Source organism: Talpa occidentalis, unplaced genomic scaffold, assembly GCF_014898055.3.
Source record: "Talpa occidentalis isolate TD23 unplaced genomic scaffold, MPIMG_talOcc4v2.1 talOcc4.2, whole genome shotgun sequence".
NCBI lineage: Eukaryota > Metazoa > Chordata > Mammalia > Eulipotyphla > Talpidae > Talpa > Talpa occidentalis.
Genome location: NW_023602073.1, coordinates 69,697,308 through 69,721,133, shown reverse-complemented (window position 1 = coordinate 69,721,133; position 23,826 = coordinate 69,697,308). Strand labels below are relative to the sequence as shown.

The 23,826-nt window shown below is 38.3% G+C and overlaps 1 pseudogene; it reads right to left on the bottom strand.

Moving 5' to 3' along the window:
• Positions 1-14,976: 14,976 nt before the first annotated feature.
• The window catches only part of LOC119251431 (guanine nucleotide exchange factor for Rab-3A-like), a 34,630-nt pseudogene continuing 25,780 nt past the window's right edge, over positions 14,977-23,826 (bottom strand).

Genomic DNA, 23,826 nt, shown 5'->3' with positions numbered 1-23,826 from the left:
AGAATTCTGAGAATTTTTTACAGAATATTTTAACTGGGTCTTTATGATTGAGAATGCAATTTGAAAAGGGGACATGTAATATTTCATATTCACAGATATGTAATAGCATGGAATTTACAGTTTAGAGTACATAATGGATTGGTAGTGATAGGTCATGGTCATATGAAGATGGAAAATCAAGGCTCATATTTTTAAAAGTTTTATATAACTTGCATAGGAATTTGGACTTTATTGTGCTGACAGGGGAGGTATTACAGTGCTCATATAGGTGAAACTTCACTAGGATTAGGGTAACCAAAGAGGGGTTAAGTGACTCATATATCATTCCACAAATGGTAGAGTTAAAATCTTTGCTTGAAATCCAATGTTCTTGTCCTTACAACAATTTACAATACAATTATAATAATTTATAACTTATAATAATAAGACTATAATAATATATTATAATAATATATATTATACTTTATATTGTTTCCAATCTTTTATTTTAATCTTATTCATAACCATAAAGCTATGGAAGAGAGAAGAATAACGTGCTGATTTTAAGTAAGAAAGGACACTCTTGAAAGAGCCGCTGTGATTGATATTTGACCCAATGCTTATAGATTTATCTGCAGTTCTGATATGCCTGGGAACTGGGAGAGTGAATAAAGAGTTCTGCCTTTATCACTTTAAAAATCTGAGAACCATTTTGTCAATTTGTAAGAAAATCCATTAAACTATCAAGACACATCAGTTAAAATAAAATAGGTGGCAAGGGAAGAAAAATGGACTATAGCGAGAAAAGACCTTGGATAAGGTGTTACATAGATCAAACCAAGCTGATGTCAGTGCACATATTGTTGGCACCATCACAGAACAGCAGAGTATAGGGTACAGGGAGGCAGGAAGAGGATGTCAGCCTACAGGGCAGAGTGAGATATTTTAGTTTCTACATAGGAGATTGGGTGAACCATCTTGAGAGTGTTGGGGTAGAAGGGCCTTTACAGGGTGAGATGAAAAAGACTGCTTTTACTGTGTTTAAACCTGGGTATCTAAAATCTCAAACAATTGTTAATAAGATTCATAAATATTTGCTTATATCCTGCAAAGTTGCAGTAGAAATTGGAAATGGATTAAGACACACGAGAGTTGAGTTTGGCTAGGTGAGAAAATTACAAATTATGCTCAGAAAATAGGAAGCATTATGAGATCATTAGTTAAATGGTATGAATATGACTTTAGTTAATTGAGAGTCTCTACTTCATTTATTATTAAAAATGTCCTTTGAAATTTTAGGATGAGAAATTACTTCAAAGTAAAAATCAATTTAAGTAGCATTAATGATTAAGACTGAAGGTACTAACAAAGTCTTCTGTTACAAATACTCTTGGTATATAAAATGGTATCCTCTGGAGTATATGTCTTCCATGGATCTAAAAGGCTACTAATCATTCAGCAAAGGTTTGAACTTTAAAGCACTAGACTTTATTTTGATCCTATATTGCATTACTGTTAAATGCCCAGGCAATAAAAGTAATCCTTTCTGTCTTCCAGAATATTAACTAAAAAATTGTGAGTTTTGATAGATAGAAGATTCATCTGTTTTATGTTACATTCTTAGTTGTCTGCATGTAAAATTGACTCCTTAGTACACTCAGTACTATGGATACTGAACAATAATATATAAAAAAAATCTGTCTTCCTAAAGATAACATTGCCAACACATCTAAATACTAGACTTTTACAGATGTCTCCTTTTTCTTCCTGGAACTACAGTTCAGTGCACTGGGATAACCCAATTCTAGTCTCTTTTTAAAAATATTTATTTATGCATATATGATCTGGGGTATAGGCCACAGGTGCAGGGGATGAAAGGATTCACTAGAAGCAGAGCAGGGAGCAGAACAGGCAAATCTACTGAAATACACTGCTGAGGGGAGCCCCAGGCAAGACAGGAGAGGTCAGCTGTGCCATGTGGGTTCTCTCTCTGACCGGGATCAAACTCATTCTGCAGTGACTGGCTATAGCTTGATAACACTGAGCCTTAACCCCTGTGCCACCAGGGAGGCCCCAATTCTAATGTTTCACTATTTTCCCATTGGCAGGTTATAGTCAGAATCCACTTGCTCTGATCGCTCCAAAAACCACTCTGATTATCTTCCTCTGTCAAAGGAACAGAGACAAATCACTCTAGGGTTTTGAGGACTTTATACTAGCATGTGTCCACTGATAGAGCTACTGCCTAGCTAATGAACAGGCCTGTGCGGAGATGCCTTGTTAGAACCTCAGGGCTATCACACTGGATGGTCACAATAAATCAGCTTGGAAAAATTGTCCTTAACACATCACTTTAAGACCAGACGAAATGTATGTTCCATGAATAGTCAGAGGGAGATAAGACAGTGGGGAGAAGAAGATTAGAGAATGAACGAGGAAAGAAATAAAGAGAGACTGTGAGGGGAAGCTTAAGAAGATTTATAGAAGGCATGGATTTCAACCCACAGGTGATAAAAATCCTGAGAGTAGACTAGAGATAAATTATCTCTCAAAAAGAAATGCCACTGAGGATTCCCCACTGAGAAAGAGAAATGAACAATATGAAGAATAAAACACTGAGGAATTTGTGTAAAAGAAAGAAAACTCCACGGAAAATAGCTTTGGTATTCACAATTGCTATTCAAAGATACATGTCTTTTAGAGATGAAATGAGAGTTCTATAAACATCAGGAAGCTATTTTACTATTTTATCTTTCAGTTAAACAGATGTTAAACAAAAGAGGCTAGAAAAACTATGCTTTTGAAGTTTGTACGAAAAAATCAAGCGACTATAAATCACAGTGGGTAGTCGTACTTGCTTATTCAGGAGTGGATAATTTCTGAATTATTTATGCTCCTCTGTGAGGTAAAGTCCCTGCCTCTCAGCACATATTATGTTTGTCTTTTTGAAGATTGGCTGTCAGCTTCTGTTTATTTGGAGTACATGACTTCTTTTGCATTTGTGTGAGAATTAAGTTTGGAATTTATAGGTAATGGGTCATTCAGGTCACCAGCAGGAAACAGATGGATCACTCGAAAGGGTTTACTCCAAATAATATAATAAAATGCTATGTAAAAAAGGTGTGTTCAGGGTGATGGGAAGCAGCACGGGATCATAGCGTGGCCAGACCCTACCACTATTAGAGACTGTTAGAATCCTAAGGCAGGAAGGAACTGGAATGGAAGTGGCTATTTCCAGTACTAAGCTGGACAGGGATGGATGTGGGTCAGTAAGTACTCTACCCTCTTCTCACCTTTGATTTCATTTCAGAGATTCTCATTGATTAAGTTCAACAGGAGTAATAGGCCAAAAGAACCTCTATAATATGATCTATAGAGTTTTCAGTATGTAAAATAGGGCACATAGGAAGAGGGTTCATTTGGTGCCTAAGATAATTAATTACATTTGGGAAAGAATTCACAATCATGTGATCAGAATGTGATGAGAATTTTCTTCTGTTTTTCAATCCTTGTATATCTTATTTTTAAATGAATATATGTTGATTTTTTAAAAATTAAAGTAACATTGCATGAAAACATATAGGTTTCAGGTAAACACCATAAAAAATCAATACCTATATATGTTACATTAAAGTCACCACTAAAAATCTAATTTATATATTAAAAGGACCGCTACCATGACCTCGCAGAAAATACTGTAGGGGGACAAAGGTAGAGAGAAAAATCAGTGAGAAGGCTGAGCAAATTATCCAGGTGGAGATTTAGTGGTGTAGGTCAGAGTGGTGATGGTTGCCTGGGAAAAAATATTGCAATGGAAGGTATTTTTTCTAATTAAGCATTTTTTTTTCTTGTATCATTGTTCATTTTTTTTTTTTTAGAGGCATGTTTTATTTGTTTGTTTGTTTGTTTGTTTATACATGCACTGGGTACAGTCAGAAGCACGGGAGGGTGAGAATTCACCAGAGCCAGAGCGGGGAGCAGAACAGGCAGAAGGACCGAGGTACACTGCTGAGGGGAGCAGCGGGCGGCAGGAGAGGTCTGCGCGCCATGTGGGACCCTCCTCTGGTGGCTGGGGAGCAGCCGGGGATCGAACCGCTCAACTGCTGCGCCACTGGGGAGGCCCCTCATTGTTCATTTTTGCCCAATATTTGGGGGTAGACCCATATATCTCCCACCACCACATCACCCATGCACCATCACCATAGTCCCTAGTGCTCTTCCCTCCCCTGCCCTGCTCTGTGCCTCAGATCTATAGTTCGCCTGTAAGTTTTGTCTTTTTTTCCTAACCCTTTGTCGGTTTAATGGGAGGCATTTTTAAAATTTTTTTTAAAGATTTATTTATTTATGAATACAAGAACTGGGGTTTAGGCCGGAGGGGGGGGGTAAGAGGATTCACCAGAGACAGAGTGGGGAGAAGAACAGGTTGACTGACTGAAATACACTGCTGAGGGGAGCAGAGAGCAAGACAGGAGAGGTCTGCTGTGCCATGTGATTAGCTCCCTGGCCGGGGATCAAACAAGTGCTGTAGTAGCCATGGATAGCTTCATGGTGCTCTGTCTTAATAACCCCTTGTGCCACCAGGGAGGCTCCTTAATGGGGGGCATTTATTTTTAAGATTTATTTATTTATTTATACAAGCACTGGGTACAGTCAGAAGCGCGGGAGGGTGAGAGAATTCACCAGAGCCATAGCGGGGAGCAGAGCAGGCAGACTGACGAAATACACTGCTGAGGGGAGCAGCCGGCGGCAGGAGAGTTCTGTGCTCCATGTGGGCCCCTCACACGTGGCAGGGGATCCAACTGGCGCTGCAGAGGCTGCAGGCAGCTTCACAGCCCAGTGCTCAACCGCTGCGCCACCAGGGGAGGCCCAATGGGAGGCATTTTTAAAGTAGTGTCAGTAGGATTTTGTGAAGTACTGGATGCATTAAGTGTTAAAAAGAGAAGACTCGGAGATGATACCAAGATTATATGCAAGTAAAAGAAACAAACTTGGCATGGAAGCAAAGCCACTGGTTATCCTAGGGTCCTATAACATAACTGACTGTATTTTTTTTAGTTTTTTTTCTCAGAGCCGCTTTGGCTCTGACATAATTTAATCCACTTTTGATGATTCAGAAGGCTCATCAATTTATAATTTACATTTAAGTGTTCTTGTGACATTTAATTATTCCCCTACATATGTACAAGAATGTTAGGGAATAGTGCATTGTGGAAAGTGGAATTCTAGAGCATAGAAGGATTGCAAGCCTCAAGTACACTGCCCATTAAACTCATCCTTGCTCAGGGAAGGCAGGAGAGAAATTATAGGGTCCAAGTGAAATCAGAAAGTAAAAATGGGACATTTTTTTTTTCTATAGCCAAAAAAGTTAGGTTTATCAGAAGAAAGGAAGGGTAAAAAGGTGCTTGCACAGACACAAGTGGCACAAAGAGCTGACCATTGAAACTAACCACAACAAAAAGTATAAGAAAATTTTTTCTGTGTCTTACAATTTATATTTACAAAGTTATATTCTTATTTGTCCACAATCCTAATGCTTCTCAGAGAGTTAGGGTCATTTTCTTCAAACATTCTTTAAAAACATTTGACTAACTCTTTTAACTTTTCTTCTAGAAACTGTTGCCTTATTCTTAGTGCAGAAATGTGTCAGTGTAAAGGTCATGATTTCTGCTTCAAGTCCCCTCTCTCTGAATATAGGATCAAAAAGAACATTTAAGAAAATATCAGGCTACATTTTCACACTCTAAGTCCACATAAAATTCTCACACTAAGTGGTCTTTGCTCAGTAATCTGCCTCTCTTAGCTCTTGGCCATTTGAACCAGTTTTCTCTTTACTCATTAAACCATATCACTGGTAAGTTTTATAGTCTATTTTACAGTCAGCTTGCCTCTCTGGTCAAAATGTTTTTTTCTCTCACTTTTGACCGAGACATACATTGGTTTCTAAACAAATATGTTTGTTTAAATTAAATTTTGCTGAGAACCCCATATGTGCATTAAGCTTTGTTAAAAAAGAAAATAACTGACTTTGGATGGGAAAAATGATTCAATATATCAATTTAAATGCAAGAAAATGCAAGCATTAGCAAAGGGATATTGATGAGTTATGATTCATAACAATGATGAAATTGTATAAAAAACATTTGCTAGTCACTATTCCAAGTTAACCCTCAGGAATCCTCTGAGGTAAATGTTTGTCTTCATTTAATTTATGAAGGAACTAAGACCCAAAAATGTTCAGACCAAGATCTTATAATTAAAAGTTTCTATAACCAGAATGTAAACCTAGAGACTTCTATTGCTGAGTCTGTTCCCCCAACCCCCAAATTATGTTTATTGAGGTAAAAAGTAGGTTTACATATTGGTATCTGCTGTGGGGGTTATAGGTTCAAACCTCCTACACATGTATATTTTCATACCCTGCTGTGTTTTTAACTGCACTGCTGCCTCTGAATGATATGAAAAATAGGTACAATTTATCAAAAGGGACAGAGTCACAATAGGCCTTCCAATGTTTAGTCATCTATGTGTTGCAGTTGAGATCTAAGACATCACTATCAGATGAGTAGTTCTAAATGATTGCTTTCCTAAAATCTGAAGTCTTAGACAACTTGACAAGAAACAGTTTTAATGACATCCTAAAGTTTCAAGTTCTGTAATTTTATGATTTTCTCCTTCAGAGTAGGAAGCAATTTCCCCTTTGTCATTCACATGCCAGAGATATAATGCAATTTTTTTTTCCTACTGGAATATTTCATGCATCTTTATAACTATGATGCTTTGAGAATATTAAATATCCCCTTCTGCCGCATACAAAATCAGTAAATTTTATTCTTTCCATTTTTAGTCAAACAAAAATAAAGCATAGCAAGGTATATATAGAGTTATGATTTCATGGTGACAGATAATTAATGGATCTGCCATCCATTAATTATACAATATACTACATAGTAGTTGAATATTAGAAAAGTCTTAAGTGTTTTACAGAGGATTTTAATAAAAATTGTGCATACCTTAAAACAATCAGTTTGCCGTTTTAAAGATTTTGTTGAGGATAATAAATTAATAATGCCCAGTAAGCTGGCTTTTCTGTAAATGTTAGGAAGTTATAGGCTTTAATTTAACTATTCCAATTAAAGTTTTTGTTTTGCAGTAAGAGCAAGACTTGGTTAATGATTGTGCTTATTGCTTTGTAATTTATTTGAGCCCTTTTATTGTTAACATAAAATCATTTACCCTTTCATCAAAGTTATTATGATAGTTTTCTTCTATTTCCTGAAACCTTTGAGCCAAGATCTCATCTTGTATACATGATATTTTAATTTTCTATTTTACATGCAGATGGAAGGGAAAACATTTGGATAGGGGTGAAATATATGCCTAAGCTGTTACAAAATTTATGTACATCCATCTATAATCATATTTTATTCTTATTGAGAGGAAGTATTCCTTTTCCAATCATGGCTAACTCCTCTTCCTTTGCTGTGGATTTCAAACACTAGTCAACCTTTAATAAATTAAATTGAATGGATGAATGAATGTTTTTATCACCCTTGAAATAGGAGGCTTACTCAAAAACTCTTTAACTATGGCCAACGACCCTAATACCAAGAAACACACAATCAATGTCAGGAATTCCTGTATTCAATGTGAGGTGCAAGATAGCTTGTTTATCTACAAAAGTGGCCTAAAACCACAGTTGGAAACTGCTGGAGAAGTAGTAAAAGCATTTGAGTAGGCCTAGATCCAGCTCTGAGCTTTGTGCACAGTGCTGCTGGGTGGGCAATGGAGCCCTCCTTGAGTGTCTATGCAGAGGTGGACCACCAAGGACAGGGCTGAAGTTCACTTGTATAGTAAATGAAGCCTTTCTGATATTTGCACATGACAGAGCACCAATGATAAGATGGGGGATGTTCTGAAAATCCCACAAAACATCCTGAGAGAGAGGGTCTTACTGATTTGAGCAATTATTCTATAGTCTAAGCTCAGCCTTTTAAGTGCCTTTGTTCTATCAATCATGCCCCAAGTCCCCCTTTCTTCAAGTGCTTTTAGACTCCATAAAATAATTTCTCTGTGGGGCCTCCCTGGTGGCTCAGCGTGTTGAGCGCAGTACTGTAAAGTTGTCTGTAGCCTCTGCAGCGTGGGTTTGATTCCTGGATGGCCAGGGAGCTACCCACATGGCGCGGCAGACCTCTCCTGGCTTGCCCGCTGCTCCCCTCAGCGGTCTTTTTTGGTCGTCTGCCTGTTCTTCTCCCCACTCTGTCTCTGGTGAATCCTCTCATGCCCCTGCACCTCTGGTCTGTACCCCAGCTCTTGTATAAATAAATAAACCTTTAAAAAAATAATTTCTCTGTGTTTTCCACAGAATTTTCAGCCCACAAACTGGAACTACAGTTTCCTAAGGTCAAATGAGTTTTCTAAATTTTGTAGACAATAGGCATATTGACATATTAAAGACTCTGAAGGATCCCTGTGGAATATGAACTGTTGACTCTTGTATGTGACCACAGACACAAGTCTTTCAAGATTTGTACTCTTCTTTCATTGTTGTTTTATATGATCTATGAATTTTTTTTTATGTCATTATCATGGAAGCAGCTGGAGAATTGAATGGCAAGAACTAGAAGGAAAAAGATTAAGAAGAGAAAGGAAGGAAAATACTAACACTAAACCTGATTTTCTTAAGAAAATATCTCTTTTTTGTAGATTGAATCTTATTTATATGGACACCTTTCTACAGCAAGTCTTGCTTGTGTGACTTAATTATATATGTTTCCATAAATATCTACTACGATTATAAACTCAGTGGTAGTCAGGAACTATGTCTTTGCCATGTTTGCAAACTGGTAGCAAAGTGCTAGTAATAATCCTTCAGGTACATAGCACTGTTATTTACAGTGTTCCTTGCATAGTAAATTTTATCATTCAGGATAATGTAAAGTGTGTATTATCTTGATTTTTTCAGTGAATAAACGGATGTTCAAAGAGGTGATGTGACTTTATAAGTCCATAGATTTAGTAAATAGAATTTAAATACAAACTACAGCCTCAGGACGGTAAATAAAGTGCTCTTCCAAAGATACAACAGTCAAACGCATAACACTTATGAATTCTAAGTTAAGTACCTTTGAGGAAAATGTTTCATTATAATACTTCAAATGCATATCTTCAATAAATTTTAAAACAAGATTTTAATATAAGTTGTCCACTTTAAAACTTAGTACCAAAATTAGGTTCAGCTCGGTTACTAAATCTGTAACCAGAATAATTTCTGAAATAGTTTTTTATTGTCTTGAAAAAAGGAAACATAATTTATTTGTATGCAAGAGTTAGTTAGCTATTATGGTCATAGCTGATTTAGTATTTAAAGTTACCTATATTTTCTTGTTGTGAACATTGAATTTTTAAATCATTTTTGTATAGACACTGACACTTTTTTTTCCTATATGAATTCTGTGGGAATTAGATATCATTATAATTTATTTTTTAAGATTTTTAAAATTTATTTATGCATACAAGACCTGGGGTGTAGGCCACAGGTGCAGGGGGTGAGAGGATTCACTAGAGGCAGAGCAGGGAGCAGAACAGGCAGAACTATTAAAATACACTGCTGAGGGGAGCAACAGGCAAGACAGGAGAGGTCTGCTGTGCCATGTGGGTTAGCTTCCTGGATGGGGATTGAACTCACACTGCAGTGGCTGGCATAGCTTGATAGCGCTGAGACTTTAACCCCTACACCACTGGGTAGGCCTCTATACTATCATAATTTAAATGCAAGTTAGTAGTTCTGTAAATCTGATCATGAATTGATCTTTAATATATCTAATATTTATAAACTTTAAATATTTGAGATTAAAACGATAAGCCTAAATGACCTAAATGATATATATGGAAATCAAGAGCAGGAATTAAATATAATCAATCTTTTTCTCTTTCCCTGGACTTTTCTCACTGAACTATAGAACAGACCGTGTAGAATCATATAACTTGCTCAGTTGTTCCTCAAATGGTCTATGATTTATATCTCTTCCAAATTCAGCAATTAGAATTCCTAACAAAATTTGTCATCTAAGAATCAACCATATAAAGAGACAGGGTAATGATATTTCACTCACTTTTCAGATCTAATTAGACTTTTCTAGAGACAGAGAAAAGGAGTCAAGAAGTTGTCTATGTAATTACTAGGACATCACTTTTGGGGTCATTTCTGTGTCAATGTGATATCAAAATTGACAAAAATTAAACATTTCAAGTGACTGTGTTATACTTATAAAATCAACCAGTTTTAAAATTCAGCTTTTAAAAAATTATTTAAATATGACAATGTCAAATACAAACAACACAAGGAAGGGAGCAGTGAGATTTGTACTTTCCTCTCTTTGACATGTTGTCAGTTTATAATCTCTTATTATTATTCATAGAGTGCATTAAAAATACATCTACTCTTCACTATTTAGACTTTTGTTTTTACAGATGACACTGGGCCTCAAAATAGCTCATTAATTGTTATTGAAAATAAGCCAGAGGACATTATCACTTTAAATCTGACAGAATTTGTCATATAGCATTAATCTCCCGAGACTGAAAAACTTAAAACTTGCACTATGTACGCAAAAAGAAATTAGATAAGTAAACAAAAAGAAATCATTGAAATTTGATTTAAAAGACATGAAGGTTAAATGTCCTGCAAATTGCCCTATTTTAGTATGATGAAAGACCAATGTTTCCTATGTCACATCTGGGAACATTTGGAGCATTAGTTTGTGACTTTACTCATGCATTATCACACTTCAACCTTATAATAATCTTTTTTTAAAGATTTATTTATTTATTTATACAAGCACTGGGTATAGTCAGAAGCGTGAGAGGGTGAGAGAATTCACCAGAGCCAGAGCAGGGAGCAGAACAGGCAGACTGACGAAATACACTGTTGAGGGGAGCAGCGGGTGCGGCAGGAGAGGTCTGCGCACCATGTGGGACCCTCGCAGGCAGCTGGGGATCGAACCAGTGCTGCAGAGGCTGTGGGCAGCTTCGCAGTCCAGCACTCAACTGCTGTGCCACCAGGGGAGGCCCCCTTATAATAATCTTATGAAGTGGAACTATTGTTAACCATACATACAAAATAAACTGTCGCTCTAAGAAGTTAAATAATGTATATAATATTGTATAACTGTGAAGTAGCTGAGAAGGGATAAACTCATGTTTGTCTTTTACAAAACCAATGCTCTATTGAATGGGCTAACAGATAAAATGTATGAAAAACAAGCACAGTGTTCAGACAACAGATTTTCAAGTATTAGATGCAGTTCTCTTTTCTTGCCTCATTAGAAGCATTAGGAATTTTCTAAATATATAGTAAATATTCACTAGAAAGTTTTTGATAGATTTTTCAAAAAGTCACTCCAAAGGATTCATGACAATGAACCCCATCTTAAGTGGAGGAAGATCTGTATGTAGAGTGACACAAAGATTCTCCATGATTTTCACTCTCTTCTTCATTCTGTCTTGGAAATAGGTCCTCCAAATTAACCTGTGTTACACATATAGTTTGTAATAAAGCATAATTTATTCCTTAACTCTCACAAAAGTCATCTTACAAAAGTCATCTCTAAAAGGAAAACCATTCTTAATTCTGTTAGAACAGTGGTCTTCAACCAGAGGTAATTTTATTCCCCACAGTTATATTTTGGTTATTAAAACTAGAGGTGTTTTTGTATTATTGGCATCTGGTGGATAGAGAAGTGAGAGGTACTAAACCTTTCAAGAAGCACAGCAGCAACAGCGATTTATCTGGCCCCAAATGTCCATTGTGCCAAGGTTGAGAAGGACTATGTTAGAGAGATGAATGGAGAATGAGTAGCACATGGAAGCTGCACAGAACATACTTTTTGTTCATCAAAATAAAAAACAAAACTATCCATAAATATATTACTATATCAATTTATTAGTACTTACATTAATTTTCAAATAGTTATAACAGCTTATGTGAGAGGCATACATGTATGTGTATTTGTGTGTGTGATTCTTTCTATAATATCCCCATTAAAATATCAATAGAAAACCCATTATGAAGAGTTAGGAGAGCTGTAGCCTTTTTGGAGTCAGGAAAAAATATGCTGCCTGTCCCTGTGACGATCTTAATACAAATCTTTATGTTAGCACATTTAACTTACATATTTCCCTTTTATTTTCACATTAACCCCATGAAAGTTCATGAGAAAACTGAGACATAGAGACTGTAGTTGGTGTTATACAGGGATAGAAATGTGACATTTTGACTCTCAGTGTGTTTCTACCTCCTTGCTCTGAGATAGACATGGAGTGTGTGTGTACTTTGTGTCTTAGAAATTGACAGTTTTATAATTTTGAATGTGAAAAAAGGTATGAAAAAGAACAATGTAAACACAGGTTAGAGCCCAGCTTATATTTCAAGTTTACTGTAAAATTACTATGGCAAAAACATGCCCTCAGCTACCCACAGCACAAAATAACCTAGAAACTAAGTGAGTGCCCATTAAAACACGAATAAGAAGTGTGTATGTGTGTTTGTGTGTGTATGCGCGCACATAAGATGTAATGTGAGTGGTATGCTCTGCTCTTTGGGATGATCTCAGGTGCCCTCCTTCATTTCCCAGAATAATATGGGCAGGACCATCTGATCTGCATAGATAATCCTTCCAAGGAGTATCATTAATATGTCAAAGTATTAATAATAGATATTATAGTGAGTAAGCCTAAGACAGGACAAATGGACTATTAATCAGTGTGATATTCCTTGTGATCATCACTTATTGAATCTTACTCATGCCATGATGGCAGTGTTAAGAAGGTTTATACTAGAGGTTGCCCTGGAAAAGAGGCCAAAAATATGAGTCAGCCTGATTTGTATCTAAATTAATCCCTACTTCTAGTTTGGTCAAGATGAAGCTCTTATGTGGTTCAGTTAGCCAGGTACCTGTCATGCAATTGAAATGAAAGAAAAAGAAGAATCAAGAATAACTTCTGCTTATTTGACTTGCAATACTGAATGTAAGGTGAGAGTTTTAAGAAGGAAAGACAGGTTGTTGGTGATAGAGAATGGGAGTTCACTCTATGGTAAGCTAGAAGGAAGACATTTTATAAGGACTATGAGATAAAGGTAAGAGATGAATGCTAGACATAATAATTTGTGGCTCCCTAATATATGTATAGCACTTAAACTAAGAGTTGTACAGAAATAATGTAGGCTTCCTTGGATGGATAATAAAGTAGAGAGAGAGGTGTGGGATAGCTTTAGGCACACCCCAATATTAATACATCAAGCAGAGGAGGAGGTAGCAAAGGAGACAAAATGTGTCATATGAAAATGAGATGGGGTCCTCCCCTGGTGGCCCAGGCGGTTGAGCGCAGTGCTGTGAACCTGTCCGTATCCTCTGCAGCACTGTTTCGATCCCAGGCGGTCAGGGGAGGTCCCACATGGCACGGCAGACCTCTCCTGTCTCGCCTGCTGCTCCCCTCAGCAGTGTATTTCATCAGTCTGCCTGTTCTGTTCCCTGCTTTGTCTCTGGTGAATCCTCTCACCCTCTCACCTGCACATCTGGCCTGTACCCCGATTCTTGTATAAATAAATAAATAAATCTTTAACAAAAAGAAAATTAGATGGGGCTGTCTACCCCAAAAGAACATTTTTCAATTATATTTATTGATCAGGTATTTTGAAAAATTGAGATTTTGTGATATAAGAATTTTTCATTTATTTATTTTTTTTGTTGTTAATTGGGAATTAATAAGTACTTGTGCTGCTATTGAGAATGATCCATTGAGAAATTGGTGCAGCAGTATATAAGGGAGAAAATTCAAGGAGAGATTCTGTGAGAAAGGAATGGGATTCCAATCAGAGAGGAAGTGTGAGCCTTTGAGAGGATCAAAAATACTGCACTCATGTCTTTGATATGATGGCAGAGCCACTACAAATGAAAGATGGTTGCCAGATGTGTAGCTATAAGTTATGGTGTTTCCAATTTCTTAATTTGAGAGACAGAGACATTTGAGAGACAAAGTGGGGTGGATTGGGGGATGGGACAGTAGACTTGGGAACAGAAACCAAAGTGAGAAATAGTCCTTTTCGACATTAGAAAATCAAGCACATTAGGAAAATGCACGGGGTTGCTAGGCAAAGTCGTGGGATCTTTGGTGATCACCTGTGGACACTGGTGAGTCCACATCTCACTGTTGGTGATGCGGTCAAGGAGGCAGGGCTCCTCCTGTGCATTCTGAGAGATGAATATGTGTCAGTGCCTATAGTTGTATTTTTCTTCACATGTCTTTTTTTTTTTTTTTTTTTTTTTTTTTTATAGAGGCATGCTTTATTTATTTGTTTGCTGGTTTGTTTGTTTTTTTTTTGTTTATACATGCACTGGGTACAGTCAGAGGCGCGGGAGGGTGAGAGAATTCACCAGAGCCAGAGCGGGGAGCAGAGCAGGCAGAAGGACCGAAGTACACTGCTGAGGGGAGCAGCGGGCGGCAGGAGAAGTCTGCACGCCATGTGGGACCCTCCTCCGGTGGCCGGGGAGCAGCCGGGGATCGAACCGGCGCCGCAGAGGCCGCGGGCAGCTTCGCAACCCAGCGCTCAACCGCTGCGCCACCGGGGAGGCCCCTTCACATGTCTTTTCTAATCCCCACTCTAACACACTGACAATACTTACTGTTTGCCATTTTCCATGAATTTCTTACATGTAGGAATAAATATAAGAAATCTGTTACAACATTGAATGAAATTAAGGATCAATGATTTGTCTGACCAATGGCTAGAAGGGGGCGAAAACTCCTAGAAGTAATGCACTAAGTCTATCAAGGGATAGTACTTAGCAATTCAGCAAAAGAAAGAAAATCTTATGTGATAAAGAGCCTCAGGGATCTTTGAATTGATTTAACCAATGCAAACAAAGAAAACCAAAACAAAACAAAACAAAAAAACCCACCAACATTTAGCAAATAAACTTTGCATGCTCAGAGGCCTGGCTATGTCTGGGGCTCCTGGGGGAAGAAGCTGAGTTTGGCCAGAGACATCTCCTTCCACAGCCAGGTGATCCCCCAGAACATCCGCTCCGGGTCCTGCAGCACCAGCCTTGCAGTATGTGGATTCACCTATAAGTAGCTGATGTAGGTGAAGAAGTTGCACACAGGGTGATCCTGGCCTGGGGTGGGATGAGGGAGATGTAGTAGTAGCTCCTGGCTCTGAGTCTTCAATCTGGATGTGGTAGCAGCAGGAGCAGGCCAGTCTTCTCAAGGAACAGAGGTTGGTGCTGCCACACTTCACACTGGCAGCATTTGCGAGGGCTGTCTCCATGGTGAGCATGTTGTTCTCCACAGCGAACTGTATGAGTGTGAGATCTCTGTATGGTGAAGTCCAGGAAGGGGCCAACGTCCTCCCAGTATACATTTCCAGGAAGGGGGAGTTCTTGTCCAGGCTGGGTGATTCCCCCCAGTCCTGGAAACCTGCAAACAGGGTGGCGTCCACCTCTTTGGCTTTCTTGTCCTGGTAATAATGTTTCCTGTGGGGGGGTAGAGGGTGCTGCTGGTGTCTTATGGCCAGAGTGGCCCTGGAGTGGCCAGGCTTGGTGGGTCTCAGCAGCTGTGGGTAGATCTTGTGGTCCAGGGGGCTGGTATGGATGTGATGGCCAGGGTCTTCAAGGCTGTCACATCTGCCTGCAAGGTGTTGATCTTGCCTGGAACCTCCTTCAGCTGCTTTTCTGATGCTTCCTGCTTCATGTTGGCTTCTCCTACCATCTTTGGGTGTTCTCGAACAGGCTGGCGGTCAGCTCCTCCATCTCCCGCTCCAGCTGTTCCTGCATCTTGGGCAGTTTCTCACATTCAGTTCTTTTTTTTCTTTTTTAAATTTATTTATACAAGAACCAGGGTGCAGGCCAGATGCGTGGGAGGGTGAGAGGATTCACCAGAGACAGTCCAGGGAGCAGAACAGGCAGACTGCTGAAGGGAGCAGTGGGTGAGACAGGAGAGCTCTGCTGTACCATGTGGGTCACTCACCTGCTGGCTGGGATCGAACTGGCGCTGCAGAGGCTGCGAACAGCTTCACAGCGCAGAGCTCAATTGCCTGCGCCACCGGAGGAGGCCCTCAGTTCTTACATTATACTTGACTCTTCATCATTTTAAGGCTGCTGGTGGTGAGGGGGTTGCTGTTGGATCCCTTTCGAGAAAAACATTTCCGGGCAGGAAACCATTGGATCTCACTTGAAACAGTCATTTCATTTTATATAGATGTTCTTAGATGCGGAGATCTACCAACCAGTATATATAAAATATATGTTGACACTGGTTTCTGCCTGGGCCATAATTCTACTGTAATATCTCTTTATCACTTTGTCTTAAGACTTCTTGTGTTTCTATGGAATCTGTTTTGCCCTGAAAAAATAGGATAATACACAAGTGCTCTTTTAGGAAGAGCATAAGAAATAAATCATTTTGAAAAAGCCAGGCAAATACTATACCATGTACTTTTCCTGGTGGTGTCATCTAAATCCATGATGCAAGTTTCTACCTAGGTGCTGATGATCATCTAGTAGAAATGTAACACAATCCCATTGTAATACCTCTGAAATTTTGTGTTTTGGGGGAATTTCAAGAGTCACTTATTTGTGCATTCCCAAAATGGAAATCAGAAATATTTTCCCTGATTTCCTAGCAGCTGGTTCACAGGCATATGCCCAGTTTATACAGGATTCTTCTGGTACAGAAGGGAGTATGAATAAGCAGATGGCTTGGGATGCATTCTTTTTGGACTAATCTCAGAACCATTCAGCTTTCAGAGGCAGCCTGAACTATATAGTAATGAACTGCTTGTTGACATTTTAGTCAATGATGAACCACAGATGTGACAGTATTCCCCAAATTCTTGTTTCCTAGTGATGTCATAGTTAGCATAAATATTATAGACATTTTTGGTGTGTGTGTACAACTGGGGTATAGGCCAGAAGTGTGGGGGTTAAGAGGATTCACCAGAAACAGAGTGGGGAGCAGAACAGGTACATTAAATGAAATGAACTGCTAAGGGAAGCGCATGCTAGACAGGAGAGGTCTGCTGTGCCATATGTGGGTTAGCTCCCTGGCTGGGGATCAAACTCAGGCTGTAGTGGTCGTAGTGCTGAGACTTAACCTCTACACCACCAGAGAGGCCCAGATATTGCTACACCAGTAGCAGCCTCATATGTCATGAGTACTGCATCTCTTGATACCATCATTTTCCCTTGTACTTGACTTCATCTTAGGTTTTGTTCATCATAGCTCCAAAATGTACAAAATCTACTGCTAATGTTGCCAGTAAGAGGCCATGTTGCAATTGACTAGGAAATGTAACTAAAAGTGATTAAGGACTATAAAAGTGGAAAATCGGATCGTTACAGCTTGCTGGTCAGGTTTGTCCCATTTAACCATCACTACCTATGATCTTAAAGAACAAGGAGCTGAAGAATCTGCTTCATTAAAAGTAAAAGACAAACAAAAATTTGGAAAGAATCTATTGATACTAAGAATCTTTTTTTTTTTTTAAAGATTTATTTATTTATACAAGCACTGGGTACAGTCAGAAGCGTGGGAGGGTGAGAGAATTCACCAGAGCCAGAGCGGGGAACAGAACAGGCAGACTGATGAAATACACTGCTGAGGGGAGCAGCGGGCATGGCAGGAGAGGTCTGCGTGCCATGTGGGACCCTTGCTGGGGGCCCGGGGATCGAACTGGCGCTGCAGAGGCTGCAGGCAGCTTCGCAGCCCAGTGCTCAACCTCTGCGCCACCGGGGAGGCCTGATACTAAGAATCTTTTAATGACCTGGATTGAAGACTAGACAAAAGTGTCTGCCTCTCAGCATCATCACAATGACAACCAAAGCAAAAAATTTGTTTGCAATGTTGAAGGAAAAGGTCAAACCCAACTACAATGTTGAATTGACTGCTAGCTCTAGGTGGTTTAAATGATTTAAGAATAGTTGTTCATTACATAATGTGAAAGTGAGTGGTGAGTCTGTGAAAGCTGCTGTAAAGGCAGCTTAAAACTTTTTGGAAATTCTAGATAAGCTGCTTGTGGAAGAAAATTACTTGCCAGAACAAATCATCAGTATGGGTGAAAACTCTGTTCTGGAATGAATGCCTGAAAGGACTTTCATCCATTGAAGGCCAAATCAATGCCAGGTTTCAAGGCTTTTAAGGACAGAATTACAGTTATATTTGGAGGCAATGTTATAGATTACAAAAACACTTTGTGATCTGGGGCAGTGAGAACCCAAAGTTTTCAACCCTACAATAAGCACACATTGCCACAGTACTATAAAAGCAATAAGTCATGGGTGACTTAGCTCCTCTTTCAAGATGCACTTCTGAATTGCTGCATCAGCAAAATGGAAAAGTGCTGTTTGGAAAATAATGCAAATGCTATGATATTTGTATAATGACAAAATCATCTAAAATAGCATAGCTTCTACACCTGATCCTTTGCCCCCCCTAGAGCACCCATGTTATTGTAAATGTTTGCTATTGTCATTCTCTGGAGTTACTGACCCAAAATTTCAGTATATAGCAAATATCTGTGGTGAGCTTTGAACTATCTAGGGATTCAAAAACCCTATCAGCAAATGCATATATTAACCCCAGAGATTATGTTTATATAAGGACCTTATATAACACTTTATCCCCCTTGTTCAGATGGGATAAAATGTGCCCAAGAAATGCACTTGCAATGTGGAGACTCATGAAGTGATGACTCTTAACTTTAACAATATTAATTAATTTTCCTCAGGGGAAGCTACTTTGTACTGAGATGATAATTTTTTATGTCAGTTAAAAGGAATCTGTCCAAAATTTCTTCATGAAATGAAAAGCATTTATCAAGTAATTATGAGTAATACTAAAGGTGCTGTAAAATGTGAGAGGTCATTGTGTTCTGAAATTTAAAATAATTTCAGCACCATTGGGGACACTCAGTGTTTCAAAGAGCAAGCAGCACAAACATATGTAAAATATAAAGACAGAAGGAGCGATACCAATGTGGTATCTCCAGAGTTAGTCTACGTATAGTTCCTATACTAGCAGGGGAGGACCATGTAAAGCCATTAAGCTCTGACACAAGGTAGTACACTGGTTGCATCAAGGAAATATCTTTAAATTTATGAAAGAACATTTCTGAACTGCCCTGTGGTTGTACTGGCAGGAATGGGATTCCTAGCATTTTGACAAATAAGAGATCAGGTGCAAGAACATTCATTATCATCACTATTATTATCATTCACATCCAATCTGGTAGTAAATTGAAGTGCCACAGTTTCCAAGTCAAGCATGGACTTTGCTGCACAACATATGTTAAAAGAAATGACATGCTAAATGCTTAGTGCAGTGTCTGCCACAGATTAGAAATTTAATAAATGTTATTTTCCTGTGTTGGCAAATAGGATTTTATGGTTTGAACATTCTGTATATTGAAAAGACTGAAATCAGTAGACCATGAAATAGTTGTAGAAACTAGAACTACCTGTGAGATTTAAGATAGGAAAATGTAACAGCACAGCTAACAAAATTTCTGAAAGAAAAAAACGAAGCTTATCTGACCTTAATGTTTTATAGGAAAGTTTCTTTACATTTAAAAATATATCAGTTTCATTTTCAGTAATGGTAGAGTAGCTTGGTTGGTCAGACTATTCCTCCTAAACATAATAATTATAAAAACCACCTATTTCTAGTAACTGGGTAGCAATAAAAACCAAACAGAAACTGTAGAGGAGTGTACACTTGAAAGAGGAATTAGTGTGGGAAAGGTTTGTGACCTTGTGACTTTTATATGAGAACACTTCTGATTGACTCATGATATGGGCATCAGAAAGTCACAAGCATGTATACATGAGGTGTGAAAGCACACCTAAAGTGCTGGAGGAGCTGTCAGAAGTTTGGAGTGGAAATTCTGGAAGGTAGAAAGCAATAGGGCAGTTGAACCCACAAATTGGCTGACTGTTCAATTATATGCACAAAGAGAAAACACCCAGGGGGCTCAAAAGATAGCAGTGAATACTGAAGAGAGTAAGCAGAAATTTCAATTTCTACCCACCATATGAAAACAGGATTTGGAATTTGAATTAATTCAAATTAACTGTGATAGGACAAAAAATCAACATGCAATAGTTATTTTTTAAGCCATCCAAAAGATATAGACATACCAAAAATATAAAAAAAAATGTGGCTAATAACTAAAAATAATAGCAGTCAATAGAAACCAACCCTGAGGTAACTAAGATGTGGCAATTATTTAAATTAGATATATTTTTATATATTCAAGGTTTATAGAAAAATTCCCACAATGAAAGAAAAGATGGAGAATCTCAACAAATAATTAAAAACTATAATAATGAAACAAATGATAATTCCAGAGCTACAATGTATGCTAACTAATGAAAAATCCACTTAATGTTCTAAAAAACAGATTGGCACCAGTAGGAGAGTTAGTGAACTTAAAGATAATACAGCAAAATTATCCAATATGAATATTATTGAAATACAGAAAATTCACAGACAAAAGATGTGTAAGACTTTCATAAGTAATCTAAAATACCTATTATTAGTCTCAAAAGTGAGATGAGAACAGAATAAGTATTTGAAGAATTAACAGCAAAAATACTCTGAATGTTTTTGAAATTTAGCAACTGGAGGTCTAGGAAGTTCAAGAAAAGAATAAGCAGGATAAAAGGAAATCATACCTAAGCTCATCATGGTCAAGTTGCTAAAACACAAAGATAAAGCTTAGCTACAATCTGAGAAAAATTGACCTACCTGTAGAAGAACAATAATTCACATGGCAACAGACTTCTCGTCAGTAAAGATCAACAACTTTAAAGTGCTAAATAAAAATTACAAAATACACAGAATTCTATATCTTATTAAATTATCTTTCCAAAATTAAGGTAAAATAAAATAACTTTCAAATAAAAATTATATTTTTATTACAGTGAACATGCATTATCAAAAATGGTAAAGGAAGTTCCTTGGATTGAAGGGAAATGACTCCAAATAATAACTAGATATACAGGAAGGAGAAGGTCACTGAAAACTTAAGTGGTATATGAATGTTTAAAACAAAAGGTTTGAACATTGCATTTTAAGGTTTATAATGTGTATACTTGCAATATATATGAAAATGAAAACATAAAGGGTAAAGAATAATTAAAGCTAATTCCAGTCAATAGAAACCAAAATTTTTAATTTCCCCAAAATTTTGCATGTAACCCTGCAGTTTTCACATTACTTAGAGTAGAAGGCTAAAACTACATATTTTAATTCCTAGAGCAAGCACTAGTAAATATATTATTGCTAAACCAAAGATGAATCAGGGGCTTCCCTGCTGGCACAAGGGATTAAGATGCAGCAGTGTATCTCATACTTGGCCCCTGCTAAATCAGGGTCCTGACCTGTGTCTTCAGGTGGTTTCTGTGTTACTCATCCTGTGGGGGTGCCATGCACACTGCCTGGAGTTCACTCCTCTCACAGGGTGGTTGACAATGGCGAAGATGATGAGATCCAAGACTTTCCAAGAATATCTGCTTTACCTCCCACTGAACCTCAAGCTGAGGAGCCCACTTGGCCAATCATGTGTAACTCCTTTCCAAGTTGTTCAAGGAAGTCAAGGATGAGCGTACCTCTTTACCTCAGCAGTGAGTTCAGGCTGAGGGCCTGAAGAAGAGCAGGTGTTACTAACAGTACTGCATGCAGTTTCCAACATTTACTGTGCAATCTGCAAACCGACCTGGGCTGGAAACATGGACTTATTTTTGAAAGCAGCCAGAAATACAGAGGAGGTAGATGCATCATTGAGCTAGAACATAAAATCAAATACAATGATTGGAACTGATTGGAGAGCATCCACCCAAACCAGTGTCACTGTGAATGCCATCCCAGTGAACATTCCACCCAAGTGTGAGAGAATTACTGAATGCTGGTTCCATCCATTTAGGGGCCTTGCCCTCTGGGGCATTCTTCCACCCTGACATCTTTCTGTGACGAGCCTCTAAATCACTGTCTCTCTGTCTCTTTGCTTTGTACCTGACTTGATCCTCACTTCTCTCTCTTTTCCAGTGTTGATGAAAACAGCAAAATGAACAGATGAGTGACCACATGGGGCAGCCCTCCTTGATAAGGGCCCCAGGGCTCATGCAAGAGCTACCTGTTGACCTCTTGTCAGGAGAGTAGTGGCACAGCACACAGATGTGAAGAAGAGGAGAAAAGGGGGACTCTTAAGGGTGCTGGGGGCTGAGCAGGCAATGGAAAGTTGGAGATAGGAACAAAATTATACTGCTCATGAGAACTGATAGATATCTTAGTCCTGAAATAATTGACTTGAATAGTTTTGAAATAATTTAGACTTTTTCTAAAATGACAAAGGAAAAAAATAACTCATGACTGCATGATCTCATTTTCTCTGATCAAAAGTTTCTGTTCCTCACAACAAATGTGCCAGATTAGCAAATAGGCATAGGAAGTGACCCTGACTCCAGTTGATGTGAAAGGGGCCTGGATCTCCTGAGCTGAGTTGGGGAGTGTTCTGGCAGCAAGGAGTGACTTGGCTTTGGCCTAAACATGTTTTGATGACTCTGATGCTCTACTGCTCCTCTGTGTAATCTTCTCTGCCTTTTAGGTGAGAATAAAGTGAATGGTCATTTGCAGTGTGTGTGAGATCCAAATGTGCCCAAAGGTAAACAAGTAAAATCAGAAATTGAGAAAAGGCAACAAAGGGGCCTGAAGTCTAGGAGTCTTTGCAGAAATGGCTAGGAGAAAATTGTCAGGGAAAAAAAGAAAGTAGAAGCAGTCGGCAATTCCAACAATTCTGATCTTTTAAAATGACTCTCAAGAGAAGAAGAGTGTGGCAAGGAATAGGTGTAGGGTGTGATAATGCTGTACAATTCAGTTAGACTCAAACCATTTCAGGTTAGGAAAATCTTTCCTCTTAGTGTGTAGTGGCTTCAGTGAGATAAGCAATTATTTGCACATAACATTTCAGATGTTTTTCTCAAATTATATCTTTGTAGATTATGGAAAACAAAACCAAAAGACTTTGAGTTTAGAGATAACCTGGCAGATAGATTCCTCATGCTCTCACTGTTCTCTTTGTACTTGGATGTTTGGTGTGAAGAGAAATCTGTCAGTGTGATCCAGCAGTGGGAAAGGTTTAGATTTAATGTTAAATTGCAAATTATAAATGCCAATATTCTGTCCCCTATCTTCCAAAGTTGATCATATAAGAGAAGTGGAGAACAAATCTCTGTAAGGCTCATGAGAAAAATTTGTTACATTTAATCAACACTGTAGAGCGCTGTCTGTTCTACAGCAACTCTGCCAATACATGACTGAAAACATTTACCTGAGTTAATTTCATTGATTAGGCTGACAGCTTTATTATAGTTAAGATGTGTGTTAGTTACATTAGGTAATTCTCAGTATCTCATTCTCCAAGTAGGCTGAGCCTATAGGAAAATTCACCTTAAAAGACACAAAGTCCATGGACACAAGAGTCTATAAAGTGTTTAACCAAAATTTAAGAAGCCAGCTCAGTATATCTTCAGAATTGAATCTCATTTCTATGTAGAGTGTGTTCATGGTAGAAATGCCTTTCTGTGTCTGTGTATGCTGATTGCAGAATGTGGGATCTGAGGACCTCCCTGGTGACCTGCGGGTTAAGTCTTAGCGCTACCACTTCAAAGGCCCACCTCAAAGGCCCAGTGGGATGACCAGCTCCAGCTTTGTCAGTGAACTGCTTCTGTAAAACAAAAGGATTCTTAGAAATTGAATTTTGTTGCCAAAGCCTTCATTTGGTCCTTTAGTAACCAT